Here is a 21,949-nt window from a genome sequence, read left to right as displayed (position 1 = left end):
CTCTGCACACAGTAAGCGTTCAACAAATACGATTGATTGATTGATTGATTGACTGGATTAAGATTGTGAGGTCGCATGTGGGACATGGACTATGTCCAGCCTGATTAGCTTGCGTCTATTTCAGCACTTAATACAGTGCCTCGAACATAGCATTAAACAAATACAATAAAAAAGAGTTTTGCCCAGCACTTTGTACACAGTATGCACTCGATAAATTCTACAGAGTGATTGATTGTTGTCCAGACCCTGCCAATCCCAGGGCATTAATAAGAACTGTGTTATCAGCTAGGCACCCATTGTGTACCAAATTATGTGCTAATCACTGGGGTAGATACAATGCAAACAGTTAATGATAATAATAATTGTGGTATCTGTTATGTGCTTACTATGTGCCAGGCACTGTACTAAGCACTGGGGTGGATTCAAGCAAACCGGGTTGGACACACTCCCTGTCCCACATGGGGCTCACAGTCTCAATTCTCATTTTACAGATGAGGTAACCGAGGCACAGAGAATTAAAGACGGTGAGCCCACTCTTCTAGACTGTGAGCCCACTGTTGGGTAGGGACTGTCTCTCTATGTTGCCAACTTGTACTTCCCAAGCGCTTAGTACAGTGCTCTGCACACAGTAAGCGCTCAATAAATACAATTGATTGATTGATTGATAAAGTGACTTACTCAAGGTCACACAGCAGCCAAGAAGTAGAGTTGTATTTATTGAGCGCCTACTGTGTGCAGAGCACTGGACTAAGCGCTTGGAAAGTACAAATCGGCAACATATAGAGACGGTCCCTACCCAACAATGGGCTCACAGTCTAGAAGGGGGAGACAGAAAACAAAACAAGTAGATAGGTGTTAATACCATCAGAATAAATAGAATTATAGCTATATACACATCATTAATAATATAAATAGAGCAATAGGTATGTACAAATATATACAAGTGCTGTGGGGAGGGGAGAGGGGTAGGGCAGAGGGAGAGAGAGGGGCGACGGGGCGGGGAGGGGGAGGAGAGGAAAAAGGGGATTCAGTCTGGGAAGGCCTCCTGGAGGAGGTGAGCTCTCAGTAGGGCTTTGGAGGGAGGAAGAGAACTAGTTTGGCAGATGTTTGGAGGGAGGGCATTCCAGGCCAGGGGGAGGACATGGGCCAGGGATGGATGGCGGGACAGGAGAGAACGAGGCCCAGTGAGGAGGTTAGCCACAGAGGAGTGGAGTGTGCAGGCTGGGCTGTAGAAGGAGAAAAGGGAGGTGAGGTAGGAGGGGACGAGGGGATGGAGAGCTTTGAAGCCGAGAGTGAGGAGTTTTTGCTTGATTCGAAGACTGATAGGCAACCACTGGAGATTTTTGAAGAGGGGAGTGACATGCCCAGAGTTCTTCTGTGGAAAGAAGCGCTCCCCAATTCCCTAATTCCCTAAAAGCACATAATAAAGGCCTTAATGAACATAATGATTTAGTGTTTTCTTCAAAGTGCGTAGTAAAGCCCCATGCTATGAAGGAATCGGATGTAATATACATATAATATAATATATAATAATAGAATAATAATAGAATATAATATATATAGCCTCCTTTAAATATAATTTGTGTCTTATGCAAAACAAAAAGTAATATTCTCATAATCCATTAGGATATGGTTCCAATATTAATGAATAAAAACACCTCGGGTTAACATCTCAAATCTGTGCCCTGTCAGTTTTAAACACCTAGTCATCAGCACATGAGGAAATAATTTTCTGTGTTTCTATCTCAACAGAGCCTATTTACTTTAGAAGGAAAAAAATGATCCTAAATGGTTCAGATAATCCAGCTAGCAAGTACACAAATTAACATGTAATAAGAATCAATTCTCCAATCAGATTTTTCTCCCTGCTGGATGGAGTCCATTATTTTAGCCTCTTTGACTTCTGGTCTGACCATCTAATTTTAACCCAGTCTGAAGATGAGGAAATGGGCCATACCTATGGACTATCATTTTTCTTAAACTGAAACTAATATATACCTCTATAGATGGAGAGTCCAACCTTCGATGAATCCCATATGCACTACGGAGCTTTCTTAAATTTATTCAGTTACACTAGTCTACCATTCCATAACACTTTCCAAAAGATCTTCCAAAGAACAGCAAGGACTGTCCCCATAGAATGGAACTCATATTATGACACACATGAAGAAATCGATTTAAAAGTGTTATGTCCTGCTCAAGTCAAAATTGAGAAGTCAAGAGACTGACTTCGACTTCTACACTGATTCATGGTGATTGAGATGAGGACAATACTACCTAAACCCTTCTTTCCAGGAAATCGCTTCACTTATCTGTTTCTCAGTTTCCTCATCTGTAAAATGGGGGCTAAATACCTAGTATCACTTTTGTCTTAAATTGAGCCCCATTAGAGACAGGGACTATGTCCAATCTGGTTTTCTAGTAGCTAGCCCAGCAGTTAACAAATATCACAATTATGACTATTTTTATTATGGACGGATTGATGGGCTGACAACCAAAAGCCCCGGATTTCTAGTCTTGTCCTTGCTGCAGTTAACTGTATCACCTGAATTCTTGCAGTGATATACAGCAATGCTCTTCAGTTTGTGATTCTTGTATTATCTGGCCTACAGATAAACCACTATTTGTTTTCCTAGGGAGGATAGGGGATAGACTGCTAATTACTTATTCGCTTTAGATACTGAGGAACCTCCCTGTAAATGATGTTTACTGTTAAAATTTGCTATATTCCTGGAACTCTATCCATTCCCAACACTGGATTTCCCTACTGAGAATGGGAAGGAGGGGGTCTGCAATGACTTTATCTGGTGGTATGGAATGTAAGTGGTACCCTCCGAAAAAGAAAAGCACTTCTTCGCAGAAATGTATGCAATATAATCCTCTAGAGTGTTGTGAGGGTGAAAAAAAGGGTAGTTAAGAACTTAAGAAAAGCATTATATTCATTCATTCATTCAATCATATTTATTGAGCGCTTACTGTGTGCAGAGCACTGTACTAAGCACTTGGGATGTACACATTAGCAACATATAGAGATGGTCCCTACCCAACAGTGGGCTCACATTATACAACTATAACTACTGGTAAAAATGAACATTTTTCCCTCAGGGAACAATGGCCCTATTACAATTTCAGTCTTCTGTAGGCAAATCACTTAACAGTATACAGATGGATTCTCAAGCTCCTGTAGCTACATTCCCACACATCCCATTCCATTTCCACTGCTGAACAGAACTATTACAAGACACTCTGCACACCGAAACACTCAGAGAGATTTCTTGGCTGGTTAAGCAGTGTCCAATTTTCTCAGAACAATGAAGGCCTCATACCATTTTTTATGGTATTTTATCCACTGCTGAACAGAACTGTTATAAGACACTCTGCACACCGACACACTCAGATAGAGAGATTTCTTGGCTGGTTAAGCAGTGTCCAATTTTCTCAGAAAAATGAAGGCCTCATACCATTTTTTATGGTATTTTATCCACTGCTGAACAGAACTGTTATAAGACACTCTGCACACCGACACACTCAGATAGAGAGATTTCTTGGCTGGTTAAGCAGTGTCCAATTTTCTCAGAAAAATGAAGGCCTCATACCATTTTTTATGGTATTTTAAAGTGCTTACTGTGTATCAAGTACTATTCTAAGCGATGGGATAGATAGAATTAAATCAGGCCAGGCACAGTCCCTGTCCCACACAGGGCTCTCAGTCGAGTAGAAGGAATAACAGGTATTAAATCCCTGTGCTACAGTTGAGGAAACTGAGGCACAAAGAAATTAAGTGCCTTGCCCAAGGTCACCCAGCAGGTAAATGACAGAGGCAGGACTATTTTATTTAGCTCAGAACCTTTCCGAAACAGGGAAATTTGGGATGGTAAATATTAATGTGTCAGAGGCAGGATTAGAACCCAAGTCCTCTGGCTCCCAAGCCCATGCTTTATCCACTAGGCTGTGCTGCTTCTCACGAGTCGTGGAAATCGTCAATTCCTACATACGGAAACAAAGCTAAGAAGTCTATGGGAAGGGGAAAAGGAGCTGGAAGGCACACTTGGGGTTGTCAGCTCAGAAGGGAATTCACCCCTTGTCACTCTCTGTGTCCCTTGTTCCTTCCTTCAACAGCTCCAGTTCGGAAGACCATGTTTCCGACCATGGTTGCCAACCATCTACGAGTTCATGGGTGTCCTGTGAAAATGAACTACAATTGCACATGCCTGTACAACCCGCAAAAAAAGTGTCTGTGTCCGAGAAAGGGGAGGCTGCCATCCCAGGATAGCGGCAGGAGGGATCCCAGGACCATCACCGCTCCCGCCTCCACATCCCAATTGGCGGGTGTTCGAGGCCTTGCTACACTTCGCTGTGAGTTTGACTGGCTGCTCCCACGTGAACAGCCGTTCCCCCTTGCCCACCTGCTCTGCGCTGCTCATGATCTGTCAGCAAACGTGTTTGAGAGTCAGTAACATGAATTTGTACTGTACAGAAATTATTTTCAGCAGTTGGCATCCCTGTTACTTTTCAAAAGTACAGATTTATTACTCTTTATTTTGTACATATTTACTATTCTAATTTGTTAACGATGTGCATGTAGCTATAATTCTATTTATTCTGATGGATTTGACACCTGTCCCCATGTTTTGTTGTCCGTCTCCCAATTCTAGATTGTGAACCCGTTGTTGGGTAGGGACCGTCTCTATCTGTTGCCAACTTGTCCTTCCCAAACGCTTAGTACAGTGCTCTGCACACAGTAAGCGCTCAATAAATATGATTGAATGAATGAGTGAAAAGCCACGGTTTGATCTCAAAGCCAAAGTTTCTTTTCCCTTTTGCCACAGGTGAGTCTTGAAAACCCAGTGTAACTCTCATTTCCAAATCTCAATTTTTGATTGTAATTCAAGTAAACCCATGATCCCGGGCCCGTGCTCTAGTCACTGCACTGTGATGCTTCTCGTAATACATACTTTTCATTTTCGTTCATTCAATCGTATTTATTGAGCACTTTGTGCAGAGCACTGTACTAAGCACTTGGGAAGTACAAGTTGGCAACATGTAGTGATGGTCCCTACCCAACAGTGGGCTCACAGTCTAGAAGGGGGAGACAGACAACAAAATAAAACATATTAACAAAATAAAATAAATAGAATAAATATGTACAAATAAAATACATAAATAAATAAAGTAATAAATACATATACACATATATACAGGTGCTGTGGGGAGGGGAAGGAGGTAAGGCGGGGGGATCAATCAATCAATCAATCAATCAATCGTATTTATTGAGCGCTTACTGCGTGCAAAGCGCTTGGGAAGTACAAGTTGGCAACATATAGGGACAGTCCCTACCCAAACAATGGGCTCACAGTCTAGAAGGGGGAGACAGAGAACAAAACCAAACATATTAACAAAATAAAATAAATAGAATAGATATGTACAAGTAAAATAAATAAATAGAGTAATAAATATGTACAAACATATATACATATATACAGGTGCTGTGGGGAAGGCAAGGAGGTAAGATGGAGGGGATGGAGAGGGGGACGAGGGGGAGAGGAAGGAAGGGGCTCAGTCTGGGAAGGCCTCTTGGAGGAGGTGAGCTCTCAGTAGGGCCTTGAAGGGAGGAAGAGAGCTAGCTTGGCGGATGTGCAGAGGAAGGGCATTCCAGGACAAGGGGATGACATGGGCCGGGGGTCGACGGCGGGACAGGCGAGAACAAGGCACGGTGAGGAGATTAGCGGCAGAGGAGCGGAGGGTGAGGGCTGGGCTGGAGAAGGAGAGAAGGGAGGTTAGGTAGGAGGGGGCGAGGGGATGGACAGCCTTGAAGCCCAGGGTGAGGAGTTTCTGCCTGATGTGCAGATTGATTGGTAGCCACTGGAGATTTTTGAGGAGGGGAGTAATATGTCCAGAGCGTTTCTGGACAAAGACAATCCGGGCAGCAGCATGAACTATGGATTGAAGTGGGGAGGGACACGAGGATGGGAGATCAGAGAGAAGGCTGATGCAGTAGTCCAGACGGGATAGGATGAGAGCTTGAACGAGCAGGGTAGCGGTTTGGATGGAGAGGAAAGGGCGGATCTTGGCAATGTTGCGGAGCTGAGACCAGCAGGTTTTGGTGACGGCTTGGATGTGAGGGGTGAATGAGAGAGCCAAGTCGAGGATGACACCAAGGTTGCGGGCTTGTGAGACGGGAAGGATGGTAGTGCCGTCAACAGTGATGGGAAAATCAGGGAGAGGGCAGGGTTTGGGAGGGAAGACAAGGAGTTCCGTCTTGGACATGTTGAGTTTTAGGTGGCGGGCAGACATCCAGATGGAGATGTCCTGAAGGCAGGAGGAGATGCGAGCCTGGAGAGAGGGGGAGAGAGCAGGGGCAGAGATGTAGATCTGGGTGTCATCAGCGTAGAGATGATAGTTGAAGCCGTGGGAGCGAATGAGGTCACCAAGGGAGTGAGTGTAGATCGAGAACAGAAGGGGACCAAGAACTGAACCTTGGGGAGGGAGAGGAGGGGGAGAGGAAAGAGAGGGCTCAGTCTGCGACTCAGAGTCGAAGGATGAACCAAACAGATAATATAATCCTTGTTTTACAGATGAAGAAACTGCAGCACAGAGAAGTTAAATAACTTGTCCAAGGTCACACAAGAGGCAAGTGGAGGAGATGGAATTATAATAATGATGGCATTTATTAACCGCTTACTATGTGCAAAGCACTGTTCTAAGCACTGAGTCTCCTGACTCCCTGCAGTCATCTGTGCACCTTCCAAGAAGCCATGTCCCTTCTCTAGAGCAAGGTGTTTACTGGGAAGCAGCATGGCTCAGTGGAAAGAGCTTGGGCTTGGGAGTCAGAGGTCATGTGTTCGAATCCTGCCTCAGCCACTTGTCAGCTGTGTGACCCTGGGCAAGCCACTTAACTTCTCCATGCCTCAGTTACCTCATCTGTAAAATTGGGATAAAGACTGTGAGCCCCACATGGGACAACCTGATCACCTTGTATCCCCCCCAGCGTTTAAAACAGTGCTTTGCACATAGTAAGTGCTTAACAAATGCCATTATTATTATTGGGAGTAAACTGAAGCTGATCATAGTAATATTTACCATCCCAAATTTCCCTGTTTTGGAAAGGTTCTGAGCTAAATAAAATAGTCCTGAACCCATTCGGGGAGTTGTATGGTCAGAGAAAGCACACAACAGAAGTTTTTCTGGATTCATTCATTCATTCATTTAATCGTATTTATTGAGCGCTTACTGTGTGCAGAGCACTGTACTAAGCGCTTGGGAAGTACAAGTTGGCAACATGTAGAGAAGGTCCCTGCCCAACAGTGGGCTCACAGTAACTCTCTACCTGAACTAAACTGGATTTGTGGGAGACATTTACAGAGGAGAATCATCATCATCATCATCATCAATCGTATTTATTGAACGCTTACTGTGTGCAGAGCACTGTACTAAGCGCTTGGGAAGTACAAGTTGGCAACATAAACAGTGGGCTCACAGTCTAAAAGTAGAAGGACCTGGGTTCTAATCCCAGCTCTGCCTCCTGCCTGCAGTGTGACCCTGGACAAGTCACTTTCCTTCTCTGGGCTTCAGTTCCCTCATAATAATGATGGCATTTGTTAAGCACGCTGGGGAGGTTACAAGGTGATCAGGTTGTCCCATGGGGGGCCTCACAGTCTTAATCCCCATTTTACAGATGAGGGAACTGAGGCCCAGAGAAGTGTAGAATGGGGATTAAGACTGTGAGCCCCATGTGGAGCAGGGACTGTGTCCAACCTGATCTGCTTCTATCCACCCAAGTGCTTAGTACAGTGCCGGGCACGTAGTAAGCACTTAACAAATACCACAATTAGGAGAAGAGTGTCCCACCAGTCAGGCTGCTGTGGGTTATTTGGGGTGTGACTGCCTTCAACAGTCTCTCATCGCTCACAGAAATCCTACTGAAAGTCCTTCAGAGATGCTACTACTACTAATAATAATAATGGTATTTGTTAAGTGCTTATTATGTGCAAAGCACTGTTCTAAGCACTGGGGGAATACAAGGTGATCAGGTTGTCCCATGTGGGGCTCACAGTCTTAATCCCCATTTTACAGATGAGGGAACTGAAGCACAGAGAAGTTAAGTGACTTGCCCAAGGTCACACAGCTGACAAGTGGCGGAGTTGGGATACTGCTCTGACAGTTCTACCTTCATCACATCTCTAGATTCCTCCCTGTCCTCTCCATCCCAAAAGCTGTCACGCCGATCCAAGCACTTATGACATCCCACTTTCACTACCGGCTCACCCTCCTTGCTGACCTCCCTGCCTCCTGTCTCTCCTCTCTCTATTCCAAACTTCTCCACTGGGATCATTTTTCTAATAAAAAAAAAAAAAGGTTCAATCCAAGAACCTTTTGGGGTTGTCCATCCACCTCCACAACAAACAAAAACTCCTCACCTTCAGCTTCAAGGCACTCAGTCATCTCTACCCCTTCATCATCATCATCATCATCAATCGTATTTATTGAGCGCTTACTGTGTGCAGAGCACTGTACTAAGCGCTTGGGAAGTACAAATTGGCAACATATAGAGACAGTCCCTGCCCAACAGTGGGCTCCCCCCTTCTGCTTTTCCTCACTGATCTCCCAATACAACGCAACCCACGCACTCTGCTACTCTAAAGCCAACTCACTCTCTGTTCCTCGATCGCATCTATCCCACTGCTGACCCCTGTGTGGCTTTGGGCAAGTCACTTAACTTCTCTGGGCCTCAGTTACCTCATCTGTCAAATGGGGATTCGTTCATTCATTCAATCGTATTTATTGAGCGCTTACTGTGTGCAGAGCACTGTACTAAGTGCTTGGGAAGTACAGGTTGGCAACATCTAGAGACGGTCCCTACCCAACAGTGGGCTCACAGTCTAGAAGGGGGAGACAGAGAACAAAACAAAACATATTAACAAAACAAAATAAATAGAATATGTACAAGTAAAATAAATAAATAGAGTAATAAATACGTACAAACATATATACATATATACAGGTGCTGTGGGGAAGGGAAGGAGGTAAGGCTGGAGGGATGGAGAGGGGGATTAGAAGTGTGAGCCCCCCGTGGGACATCCTGATTACTCTGTATCCTCCCCAGCGTTTAGAACAGCACTTTGCACATAGTAAGTGCTTAACAAATCAATCAATCGTATTTATTGAGCACTTACTGTGTGCAGAGCACTGTACTAAGCACTTGGGAAGTACAAGTTGGCAACATCTAGAGACAGTCCCTACCCAACAGTGGGCTTAAAGTCTAGAAGGGGGAGACAGAGAACAAAACCAAACATATTAACAAATGCCATTATTATTATTATTTTTATCTTTCTTTTGGTCGGAACTTCCTCCTCCTTCATATCGACTGTCTGCCGCTCTCTCCACCTTCAAAACCCTCCCAAGCAAATCTCTTCCAAGAGGTCTTCCCTAACTCAGCCCTCATTTCCCCCACCCACCTCCTCTTCTGCATCACCTATGTACTCGGCTCTGCACCTCTGAAGTACTTTGACACTCAGCCCACCCTCAGCCCCACAGCATTTATGTATATCTTATACTTTCCCATTTCCCCCTTCTGAATATATTTTAATATCCGTCTCCCACTCTAAACTGTAAGGTCCTTGTGGGCTGGGATTGTGTGTACTAAGAAGCGCTTGAGGAGAGTATAACGCAAAGAATTGGTAGACACGTTCCTTGCCCACTAGGAGCTACATGATACATGAATAATAGTAATAATAATAATAATAATAATGGTATTTGTTAAGCGCTTACTATGTGCAAAGCACTGTTCTAAGTGCTGGGGGGATACAAGGTGATCAGGTTGTCCCACATGGAGCTCACAGTCTTAATCCCTATTTTCCAGATGAGGGAACTGAGGCACAGAGAAGTTAAGTGACTTGCCCAATGTCACACAGCAGACATGTGGCAGAGCCGGCATTCGAACCCATGACCTCTGACTCCAAAGCCCGGGCTCTTTCCACTGAGCCATACTGCTTCTAGTGGCTAATGGCTTCTAATAGTAATGGTATTTGTTAAGTATTTATTATGGGCCAAGCACTGTTCTAAGCACTGGGGTAGTTACAAGGTCATCAGGTTGTCCCACTCTCATTCGAATCCCAATCAGCCACATGTCTGCTGTGTGACCTTGGGCAAGTCACTTAACTTCTCTGAGCCTCAGTTGCCTCATCTGTAAAATGGGGATTAAGACTGTGAGCCCCACGTGGGACAACTTGATCACCTTGTATCCCCCCCAGTGCTTCGAACAGTGCTTTGCACATAGTAAGCACTTAACAAATGCCATTATTATTATTGTTATTATTATTATTAATCCCCATTTTACAGATGAGATAACTGAGGCACAGAGGAGTTAAGTGACTTGCCCAAAGTCACACAGCGGACAATTGGTGGAGCCGGGATTTGAACCCATGACCTCTGACTCCAAAGCCCGGGCTCTTTCCACTGAGCCATGCTGCTTCTCTGATCGGGATCAGTCGTCATGGTCTGATCAGAAGGAGTGTGACCTAGTGGAAAAAGCACCCATCCTTGGATTCAGAGGACCTGGGTTCTAATTCCGGCTCTGCCGCTCCTCTGCTGTGTGACCTTGGGCAAACGATAATAATAATAACAATAATAATGATGGCATTTGTTAAGCGCTTCATATGTGCCAAGCACTGTTCTAAGCACTGGGGAGGATACAAGGTTACCAGGTTGTCCCACGTGGGGCTCACAGTCTTAATTCCCATTTTACAGATGAGGGAACTGAGGCACTGAGAAGTGATTTTATTACATCTATGCTAGCGCTAAGCACAGGCCTAGGCACATAGTAAGAGGTTAACTAATACCACGAATGTAATAATAAACAATGAAGTGTTAACATACATACACATAAACCCCCGCATAGTTGTCTTCACCTTGATCCAGACTGAGCCCCTTCCTTCCTCTCCCCCTCGTCCCCTTCTCCATCCCCCCATCTTACCTCCTTCCCTTCCCCACAGCACCTGTATATATGTATATATGTTTGTACATATTTATTACTCTATTTATTTATTTATTTTGCTTGTACATATCTATTCTATTTATTTTATTTTGTTAGTATGTTTGGTTTTGTTCTCTGTCTCCCCCTTTTAGACTGTGAGCCCACTGTTGGGTAGGGACTGCCTCTATATGTTGCCAATTTGTACTTCCCAAGCGCTTAGTACAGTGCTCTGCACATAGTAAGCGCTCAATAAATACGATTGATGATGATGATGATGATCCCACCAAACCCCCAATTTTGCATATATTGATTTGATACTCACCTGAATCCGGGCGCTTCCGTCCGTCGAATTCAAATGCCAAATTTAAGCTTTGTGACCTTTGCTACTAGCAGCAACTGACACTGGTTTCACTCCCACTGATTAATTAACCCATCAATGGCATTTATTGAGTGTTCACTATGTGCAGAGCACTGTATTAAGCGCTGGGGAGCGCATAATACAACAGAATTCGTGAACACTACATTCATTCAATCGTATTTATTGAGCGCTTACTGTGTGCAGAGCACTGTACTAAGCGCTTAGCACTGTATATCCTCCCTTTCCCAGGGTCACTGCTCAGAGAGCCCTGACTGCTGCCAAGCCAGATTCTGGATTCCTGCAGTTTTCCAGCAAACTATGTTGCATTCTGAGATTGGCGTTGAGGTCACCGCGTCCTTGTGACTTCAGGCATTTCTATTCAAGAGAAAACGACAGCACGGTTCTGAATTCATTCAGTCGTATTTATTGAGCGCTTACTGTGTGCAGAGCACTGTACTAAGCGCTTGGAAAGTCCAAGTCGGCAACATATAGAGATGGTCTCGACCCAACAGCGGGCTCACAGTCTAGAAGGGGGAGGCAGACAACAAAACAAAACATATCAACAAAGTAAAATAAATAGAATAAATATGTACAAGCAAAATAAATAAATAATACAGTAATAAATACGTACAAACATATATACATATACACAGGCGCTGTGTTGACATCTTGTTTCAGCTTCACATTACGTCAGTTTCAAATTTCCAATAATAATAATAATTATGGCATTTGTTAAGTGCTTACTATGTGCCGGGCACTTGACTAAGCGCTGCGGGGGGTGGATACAAACCACAGTGAAGCAGCGTGGCTCAGTGGAAAGAGCACGGGCTTTGGAGTCTGAGGGCATGGGTTTGAATGCCGGTTCCACCACGTCTGCTATGTGACCTTGGGCAAGTCACTTAACTTCTCTGAGCCTCAGTTCCCTCATCTGTAAAATGGGGATGAAGATTGTGAGCCCCACGTGGGACAACCTGATCACCTTGTATCCCCCCTAACGCTTAGAACAGTGCTTTGCACATAGTAAGTGCTTAACAAATGCCATCATCATCATTATTATTATTATTATTATACAAACAAATCAGGTTGGACACAGTCCCTGTCCCATGTGGGGCTCACTGTCTCAATCCCCATTTTACAGATGAGGTGACGGAGGCACAGAGAAGTGAAGTGACTTGCTCAAGGTCACACGGCAGACAAGCGGTGGAGGTGGGATTAGAACCCATGACCTTCGGCCTCTCAGGCCCGGGCTCCATTCACTAGGCCACGCGGTTTCTCAGCAACACTCCCCTTCTTCATGACACTAGCCCAGGCGGTGCGGTGGAACTGAGGGCCATGTGGGAGTCATGAAGAAATTCATTCATTCATTCAGTCATATTTATTGAGCGCTTACCGTGTGCAGAGCACTGTACTAAGCGCTTGGGAAGGACAAATCAGAAACATATAGAGACGGTCCCTACCCAACAACGGGCTCGCGGTCTAGAAATGGGGAGACAGCTTTGAAAAAACTGCAGTCAGCCGGAGAACCGGTGGCGAGAGGGAAGGAGAATATTTGGGAGTCGGGGGAAGTAAGAGAAGCTTAACAGGGGGTTATGGAAAGGGATGCTTTGACAATCTGCTGGAGTTATCAGAAAGGGTGGACCCACCCATTTCACTTCTGATGAACTTCTTATACTCACTATAAATAATTCATTCATTCATTCAATCGTATTTATTGAGCACTTACTGTGTGCAGAGCACTGTACTAAGCGCTTGGGAAGTACAAGTTGGCAACATACAGAGACGGTCCCTACCCAAAAGTGGGCTCACAGTCTAGAAATCATCATCATCATCATCATCAATCGTATTTATTGAGCGCTTACTGTGTGCAAAGCACTGTACTAAGCGCTTGGAAAGTACAAATTGGCAACATACAGAGACAGTCCCTACCCAACAGTGGGCTCACAGTCTAGAAGGGGGAGACAGAGAACAAAACCAAACATACTAACAAAATAAATAGAATAGATATGTACAAGTAAAATAAATAAATAAATAGAGTAATAAATATGTACAAACATATACACATATATACAGGTGCTGTGGGGAAGGGAAGGAGGTAAGATGGGGGGATGGAGAGGGGGACGAGGGGGAGAGGAAGGAAGGGGCTCAGTCTGGGGGAAGGGGCTCAGTCTGGGCCCCTATAATAACATATAATAATAATAATAAATAATAATAATAATCGCATGTATTAAGTGCTTACTATGGGCAAAGCACTGTTCTAAGCGCTGGGGAGGTTACAAGGTGATCAGGTTGTCCCACGTGGGGCTCACAGTCTTAATCCCCATTTTACAGATGAGGAAACTGAGGCACAGAGAAGTTAAGTGACTTGCCCAAAGTCACACAGCTGGCAATTGGCAGAGCTGGGATTTGAACCCGTGACCTCAGACTCCAAAGCCCGGGCTCTTTTCACTGAGCCACGCTGCTTCTCAATACATTAATGCAGCTATGTTACTCATCGGTAATTGAGTGCATTGTTCTGGGTAATTTTGGAAAAACTAAGGTATCCTACCTTGGTTCAGAAACCAATCCTCCATTAATAATATTTCTCCTCTGAGCAAATTGGTTCTGACTTTAGACATTTTGACTTTAGAAACAGTTTTCAGAGACCGAGTGTGTTGTAAATCCAAAGATTTCTGTACTGTGTTGGGGTAACGGCAGTGCTAAATTCAGGATCCTTGTGTGTTACTCTAGACGATAAGCTGGTTGTGGGCAGGGAACCTGTCACCAACTCTGTTGTGCTGTACTCTCCAAAGCGCTTAGTACAGTTCTTGCATACAGTTAGCACTCAATAAATATGATTAATTGATTGATTGCTGCTGGAAGGCAACAGCCTAATGGACTGCACATATTCTGTGCCCAGAACCCAAATATACTGTATAAATACCCATTTATAGAGAAGCAGTGTGGCTTAGTGGATAGAGCACAGGGTTGGGAGTCAGAGGACCTGGGTTCTAATCCCGACTCGGCCACTTGTCCTCTGTGTGACCTCAGGCAAGCCACTTAACTTCTCTGTGCCTCAGTTACCTCATCTGTGAAATGGGATTAAGACAGTGAGCCCCACGTGGGACAATCTGATTACCTTGTATCTACCCCAGTGCATAGAACAGTGCATGGCACATTTTCAGTACTTAACAAATACTATTATTATTATTATTATTATTATTATTATTACTGTTGGAAGTGCATATGTGTCCCTACAGAGTGCTAGAGTGAAGTGAAGGAGTGTGGTGCACTATTGTAATAATAATTATAATTTTCGTGCTTGTTAAGTGCTTACTCTGTGCAAAGCACTGTTCTAAGCACTGGGGAGGATACAGGGTGATCAGGTTGTCCCATGTGGGGCTCACAATCCTAATCCCCATTTTACAGCTGAGGTAACTGAGGCCCAGAGAAGTTAAGTGACTTGTCCAAAGTCACACAGCTGACAAGCGGCGGAGCCAGGATTTGAACCCATGACCTCTCACTCCCAAGCCCATGCTCTTTCCACTGAGCCAAGCTGCTTCTCTATTCATTCATTCATTCATTCATTATTCATTCACTATTCACTATTCAGTCATTCATTCAGTCGTATTTATTGAGCACTTCCTGTGTGCAGAGCACTGTACTAAGTGCTTCGGAGAGTACAATAAACAGACACATTGTCTGCCCACAACAAGCTTCAGTCTAGAGGGGGATGATAGGGATGTTGTAGCCGGAGGTAAGGGTGATAATAATTGGTGGTATTTGTTAGTGATATTTAATGAGTGTTTATTATGTGCAGAACATGTACTAATCTTTTGGTAAACAGAGTTGGTAGGCATGTTCTCTGCCCACAATGAGCTTTCAGTGAGATGAACTTACAAATTAGAGATGAGTTTTGTTGTCTGTCTCCCCCTTCTAGACTGTGAACCCGTTGTTGGGTAGGGACTGTCTCTATATGTTGCCAATTTGTACTTCCCAAGCGCTTAGTACAGTGCTCTGCACACAGTAAGTGCTCAATAAATACGATTGAATGAGTGAATGAATGAATCTAGTGTTAAGTTCATTCAATCGTATTTATTAAGCACTTACTGTGTACTTACGAGGTGCTAAAAACTGAACTAAGCACTGGGGCAGATGCAAGATAATCAGGTCAGACCCCATCTCTGTCCCACATGGGGCTCAGAGTCCAAATAGGAGGGGGAAACAGATATCGAATCCCCATTTTATAGATGAGGTAACTGAGGCCCAGAGAAGTTAAGTGATTTGCCCAGGTCACACTGCAGGCAACTGCCAGAGTTAGGATTGGAACACAGGAGCTCTAATAGTAATGTTAATAATGGTATTTGTTAAGCACTTTATGTGTGCCAGGCACTATACTAAGCGCTGGGGTAGATGCAAGCAAATTGGGGTGGACACAGTCCCTGTCCCACAAGGGGCTCACATTCTTTAATCCCCATTTTACAGATGAGGTAACTGAGGCACAGAGAAGTTAAGTGACTTGCCCAGGGTCACCCAGAAGGCTTGTGGTGAAACCAGAATTAGAACTTAGCTCCTTCTGACGACCGGGTATGTGCTCTTTCCATTAATAATAATAATAATGATGGCATTTATTAAGCGCTTACTATGTGCAAAGCACTGTTCTAAGTGCTGGGGAGATTAGGTCACACTGCTTCTCCCAGACTTTTTCTAAACCTCGTGGCTTAGTGGAAAGAGCACAGGCTTGGGAGTCAGAGGGCGTGGGTTCTAATCCCGGCTCCTCCACTTGTCTGCTGTGTGACCTTGGGCCAGACACTTTAATTTTCTGTGCCTCAGTTACCTCATCTGTAAAATGGGGATGAAGACAATGAGCCCCACGGGAGACAATCTGATTCTCTTGTATCTACCCCAGCACTGAGAACAGTGCTGGGCATATAGTAAGCCCTTAACAAAAGCCATAATTATTATTATTATAAACCTCCACTAAGGCCATGGTACTGAGGGGGTGAAAAAGATACTTATCTACTGAACGTATTTCCGGAGCAAGAGTAATTAAGTTCCTTCTTCTCAGTTTCAGTCTGGTGGACAGAGACGGATGGCTCCAGTGGGGTGGGATTTTGAGGCAGAGGAAGGATGGGGAAGAAGGGCTCTTAGGTGAGGACAGCAGTTTGGATGGAAAGGGAGGTCTTGGATGAAACGGAGGCAAAACCCGAGTCCCATTGCTGACGTGAGTCAGACGAACCCCGTCTCCCTCCCCCAGTCCGTCGACTTGCGGAAGCATGGCCTGTGACTTCGGGCAAGTCGCTTAACTTCTCTGTGCCTCAGTTACCTCAGCTACAAAATGGGGATTAAGGCCCACGTGGGACAACTTGATTACCTTGTATCTGCCCCAGTGCTTTGAATAGTAAGCGCTTAACAAATACCATTATTATTATTGGCTAGAAAATGGGCCTGGGGGTCAGAAGGATCTGGGTTCTAATCCCTTGCCTGCTTTGTGACCTTGGGTGAGTTGCTTCACTTCTCTATGCCTCAGTTACCTTATTTGTAAAATGGGGATTAAGACTTTGAGCCCCATATGGGATGTGGATTGTGTCTAACTTGATTAGCTTGTATCTAGCTCAGCACTCAGTACTGTGTCCACCACATAGCAGGTAATTAACAAATACTGTAAAAACGATAACAACAACAACAAGAAAAAAAAACCTCTTCTTATTTTTCCAACTGGACCAACACAAAATGCAGAAGTGGGATTGGAAGCTGCTGGGGAGTTTTTGGGATAAGCTAGCTAGAGCCTAGGCATTTAGAGCCTGGTAGAGTCCCATGTCCCATTCAGCTGTGCATTGGACTCAGAAATGCTTTACCTATCAATCTATCAATAAATTCATCGTATTTAATGAGCATCTGTGATGTACAGATGAAGAAGCAGTGTGGCTCAGTGGAAAGAGCCCGGGCTTTGGAGTCAGAGGTCATGGGTTCAAATCCCGACTTCACCAATTGTCAGCTGTGTGACTTTGGGCAAGTCACTTAACTTCTCTGGACCTCAGTTACCTCATCTGTAAAATGGGGATTGGGGATTAAGACTGTGAGCCCCCTGTGGGACAACCTGATCACTTTGTAACCTCCCCAGCACTTAGAACATGCTTTGCACATAGTAAGTGCCTAATAAATGCCATCATCATTATTCTTATTATTACAGAACACTCTACTATGAGTAGGTAGAGAAGCAGCGTGGCTCAGTGGAAAGAGCCCGGGCTTGGGAGTCAGAGGTCATGGGTTCTAATCCCAGCTCCATCACATGTCTGCAGTGTGACCTTGGGCAAGTCACTTAACTTCTCTGAGCCTCAGTTCCCTCATCTGTAAAATGGGGTTTAAGACTGTGAGCCCCACGTGGGACAACCAGATCACCTTGTAACCTCCCCAGTGCTTAGAACAGTGCTTTGCACATAGTAAGCGCTTAACAAATGCCATTATTATTATTATTATTATTATTATTATTATTATTATCATTATGTTTCCTGCCCATCAAGAGCTTACCAGTCTATCTCCCACCACAAGGACATGAAATATTCAACAGCATACAACATTCCTTGCCGCATGCCTGGCTGACATAAAGTGTTATTTGCAAGGGAGCTTACTTGGGCCCCACTCATATAGTTTCCATGAATCTATATGGGACAGTTCTGCCATGTTTTGTTTATTAATTCTACTGAACCAAGATGTAACTCCAAGTCTCTGTAGCTGGTCCACTGAGAGAAAATTAACCCAAGCCTTACTACATCTGGCAGACAAGTACGTTCGGTTTTCCATTAATATGAATCCTCTATTTCTGCCAAAGCCCTTGTTAATGTCACTCTATCATCATCATCATCATCATCATCATGGCATTTATTAAGTGCTTACTATGTGCCAAGCACTGTTCTAAGCGCTGAGGAGGTTACAAGGTGATCAGGTTGTCCCACGGGGGGGCTATACAGTCTTCATCCCCATTTTACAGATGAGGGAAGTGAGACCCAGAGAAGTTAAGTGACTTGCCCAAGGTCACACAGCAGACAGGTGGCGGAGCTGGGATTCGAACCCACGACCTCTGACTCCCAAGCCCATGCTCTTTCCACTGAGCCACGCTGCTTCTCTGCATGCGCCTTGACCAACGCACACCCATTTTTTCTGACACCACATGGCCTTCTATTCAGTCAGATGCGTGTTGGAAACACATTCACTATAGGAGAAGCAGCGTGGCTCAGTGGAAAGAGCCCGGGCTTTGAAGTCAGAGGTCATGGGTTCGAATCCCAGCTCTGCCAGTTGTCAGCTGTGTGACTTTGGGCAAGTCACTTCACTTCTCTGGGCCTCAGTTATCTCATCTGTAAAATGGGGATTAAGATTGTGAGCCCCCCCGTGGGACAACCTGATCACCTTGTAACCTCCCCAGCGCTTAGAACAGTGCTTTGCACATAGTAAGTGCTTAATAAATGCCATCATTAGTATTATTATTATTATTCACTAATTCTCTACCACTTTTCAATCCAAAATGATAATGAAGCATGCATTATGGCAGAACTGAATGTATATTTTTCTCTGACCCCTTTCTGCTGCCCCTTTTCAACATTTTAGGCTGTCTCGTTGTCTAGAGTCCTTGATTTCTCTCCCTCCTTTACCTTGCCGGCACCTCCATCTGAGACCTGACAATCCTCAAAAATTTCCAGTGGTTGCCTATCAACCTTTGTATGAAGCAAAAACTCCTCACTCTCGGCTTCAAGGCTTTCCATCCCCTCACCCCCTCCTACCTCATCTCCCTTCTTTCCTTCTCCAGCCCAGCCTGCACTCTCCATTCCTCTGTCACCACTAACCTCCTCACTGTACCTCGTTCTCGCCTGTCCCGCCATCGACCCCTGGCCCACGTCCTTCCCCTGGCCTTGGCATATCTTGGAGGGCTCTTTGACTTCCCTACGGTCAAACAGCAGACAGGTGGTGAAGCTTTGAGTAGAACCTGGATCCTTCTGTCTCCAAGACCCATGTTCTATCCACTAGGCCATGCTTCTCACATCAACTTCCCTCTCTCTCCTGCTTATTCATCATCATCATCATCATCATCAATCGTATTTATTGAGCGCTTACTATGTGCAGAGCACTGTACTAAGCACTTGGGAAGTACAAATTGGCAACATATAGAGACAGTCCCTATCCAACATTGGGCTCACAGTCTAAAAGGGGGAGACAGAGAACAAAACCAAACATACTAACAAAATAAAATAAATATGTACAAACATATATACATATATACAGGTGCTGTGGGGAAGGGAAGGAGGTAAGATGGGGGGGATGGAGAGGCACACACCATCCCTCTATCCACATCTCCAGCTCACCTAAGGCTCGGGAACAGATGGACTTTCCTACCCAACTCAGGGACTTCCAGCAGAAGGGAACCAGAGCCAGGGGGCCGGGCGTGGGTCTGGAGGAAGAGAGATCCTGGTGGGTTGGGAGAATCGGAGGAGCCCGAGTGGGAGAATCTGTTATTCCCTGGAAATGACTCCTCCTTATTTCTGCTTCTTCCCTTTGTCTTCCTCCACCCTTCCCCTCTTTTCCCTTAGCTGGCCTCCCCTTCGTCCATGTCAGCCACCTTGTGAGGCATTTCCTGCTACCTTGAGCTTCCGGGACCTTCAGTTCATCCCGGAACCCCAAAGAGCTCTATTTAGGGTTACAAGTTAAGCGATAATGTCCTTGCAGAAGAGATTAACAGCCTATTCAGCTACCGGTCATTGGGTGAGGACACTATTTTTCTAAGTGTCATCTCTGGATGGCTAATCTTTTCTCTATGTGAGAAGAGATTCCCTCATTTTCTCCATTTTGATCCACGAGAAGCAGCTTTGGCCTAATGGAACAGCACAGACCTAGGAGTCCAAGGACCTGGGTTCTTCTCCTGGCTCCGCCACTTAATAATAATAATGATGATGGCATTTATTAAGCGCTTACTATGTGCAAAGCACTGTACTAAGTGCTGGAATAATAATAGTGGCATTTGTTAAGCTCTTATTATGTGCCAAGCACTGTTCTAAGCTCTGGGGTAGATATAAGACAATCAGGATGGACACAATCCCTGTCCCACATGGGGCTCACGGTCTCAATTCCCTTTTTATTGAGGTCACTGAGGCACAGAGAAGTGAAATGACATGCTCAAGGTCACGCTTGCCTGCTGGGTGGCCCTGGGCAAGTCGCTTCACTTTATTGTGCCTCGGTTTCCTCATCTGTAAGATGGGGATTCAATACCTGTTGTCCCTTCTGCTTGGATTGTGACAGGAACTGTGGCTACCCCAACTCTACCCCAATGCTTGACATGTAGTAAAATGCTTAACCAATGTCTTTATAATAATGAAGGAACATATAAGTGTTTTAACGCCGCAGTGGAGACCAACTAGTCAGAGAAAAAGAAAATTTCCAAGTAAGGTTTTGTACCTGGAGTGAAGGCTAGCTCCGCCTGTTAGTGAATCCATATGGTCTTAGTAGCCACAGCAACAGGGTAAGGTAGACCAGCCGTTCCAGTGTACCGTGTCAAATTCCTCACGGACCAGCTAAATACAGCAGCTGCGCTTACCTTCTTGTTCTGTCAGCCAGCCGGGCAATCCTCTGAAGAGAACATACAGCAAGTAGCCTGAGTTTTCTGCTCCACTGATTTATCCTGACATCGCACAAATCAGAACTCCCGCTTGTCTCGATGTCCCCACCGGGGAAGCGGACCAAAGAACGTGGGCCGGCAAATTTCGATCCCAAAGCTGAAAGATAAATGATTGTAAGTTTCTTGGGATTCTTTGCTAGGAAGGCAGCTCGTAGGTATTGTCGCTGTCAAAACTCTGGCAGCCCAACCTATGGGCTTCTGGTCTGAGAAGTTTCTGGATTCCCTCTGCCCTTTACTCGTGAGTCTTTGAAACGAAGCTTCCAAGACCATGCAATCCTCTTACTGACTGCAGTGCACTAATGGTCACGGAGCTTAATCCCTCTTTATTTTCTCTTCCCCGTGAAACAGCAAACAGGCAGTCCACACTCCAGCTCAACCAGAGTTTGGGCTTCTCAAGAGGCCACGAAGAGCTGAGTTCCAAGCATTTCCCCACTTCTTCTCTTCTGCAGACTGCGGTCTTGATTCATAACCTACTTCAAGGAGATGACTCTTTGAGAATTCTGATTTGATGTCCATTCTGACACCTACCTCTTTTCCTCATCCTTATTATTTTAGATTGCTCCGAATTTCCACTGAAGACAAATTTGGTTGCCGTGTCCTTTCCGGTTTTTAAAATATTCCTTGTTAATGTTTCTCCTTTATCAGCCTACATACGTTTTTCTCTCCCTTGGACCAGAGTTCAAACTTCACTCCCCGCTTTACTTCCATTAATGTTGTTGCCCAACTTCTAACGCACTGTTTAACCACCTCCTTCAAAGGCTTTCCAAAGTGGCTTCACGCCAGTATTCTGCTCCGTGGGAGCGCGACTTGAAGAGAATTTCATTTAAATGAAAGCCTGATCCAGAAAGAGAGGCCCTGAAGTTCAAAGCGCTTAAAATAGAAATCCGCTTATTTATTTGTTGCCACCTTCAGAAGCCTGGCTGAGGGGTGGGTCAAAGAAATGTTTCTAGTGCCTGGGTCACTGCATCAGTCACTGGGA

The 21,949-nt window shown here is 44.8% G+C and overlaps 1 protein-coding gene across 4 annotated transcripts in view; it reads right to left on the bottom strand.

Moving 5' to 3' along the window:
- Positions 1 to 21,698, bottom strand: part of SLC19A3 (solute carrier family 19 member 3) — a 71,148-nt gene extending 49,450 nt beyond the window's left edge. Inside the window, exons 1-2 of one of the 4 annotated variants that reach the window (XM_038752704.1) lie at positions 21,499 to 21,698; positions 20,890 to 21,067 (exon numbers count right to left, since the gene is read on the bottom strand). The gene's annotated coding sequence lies outside the window, so the exon portion shown is untranslated. The other 3 variants (XM_038752696.1, XM_038752724.1, XM_038752715.1) reach the window with 3 other exon arrangements.
- Between the last annotated feature and the right edge of the window lie 251 nt (positions 21,699 to 21,949).

The sequence above is a fragment of the Tachyglossus aculeatus genome, chromosome 1, assembly GCF_015852505.1.
Source record: "Tachyglossus aculeatus isolate mTacAcu1 chromosome 1, mTacAcu1.pri, whole genome shotgun sequence".
Taxonomy (NCBI): Eukaryota; Metazoa; Chordata; class Mammalia; order Monotremata; family Tachyglossidae; genus Tachyglossus; species Tachyglossus aculeatus.
The sequence above is the reverse complement of the archived record's forward strand: the minus strand, read 5'-3'. Positions and strand labels throughout refer to the sequence as shown.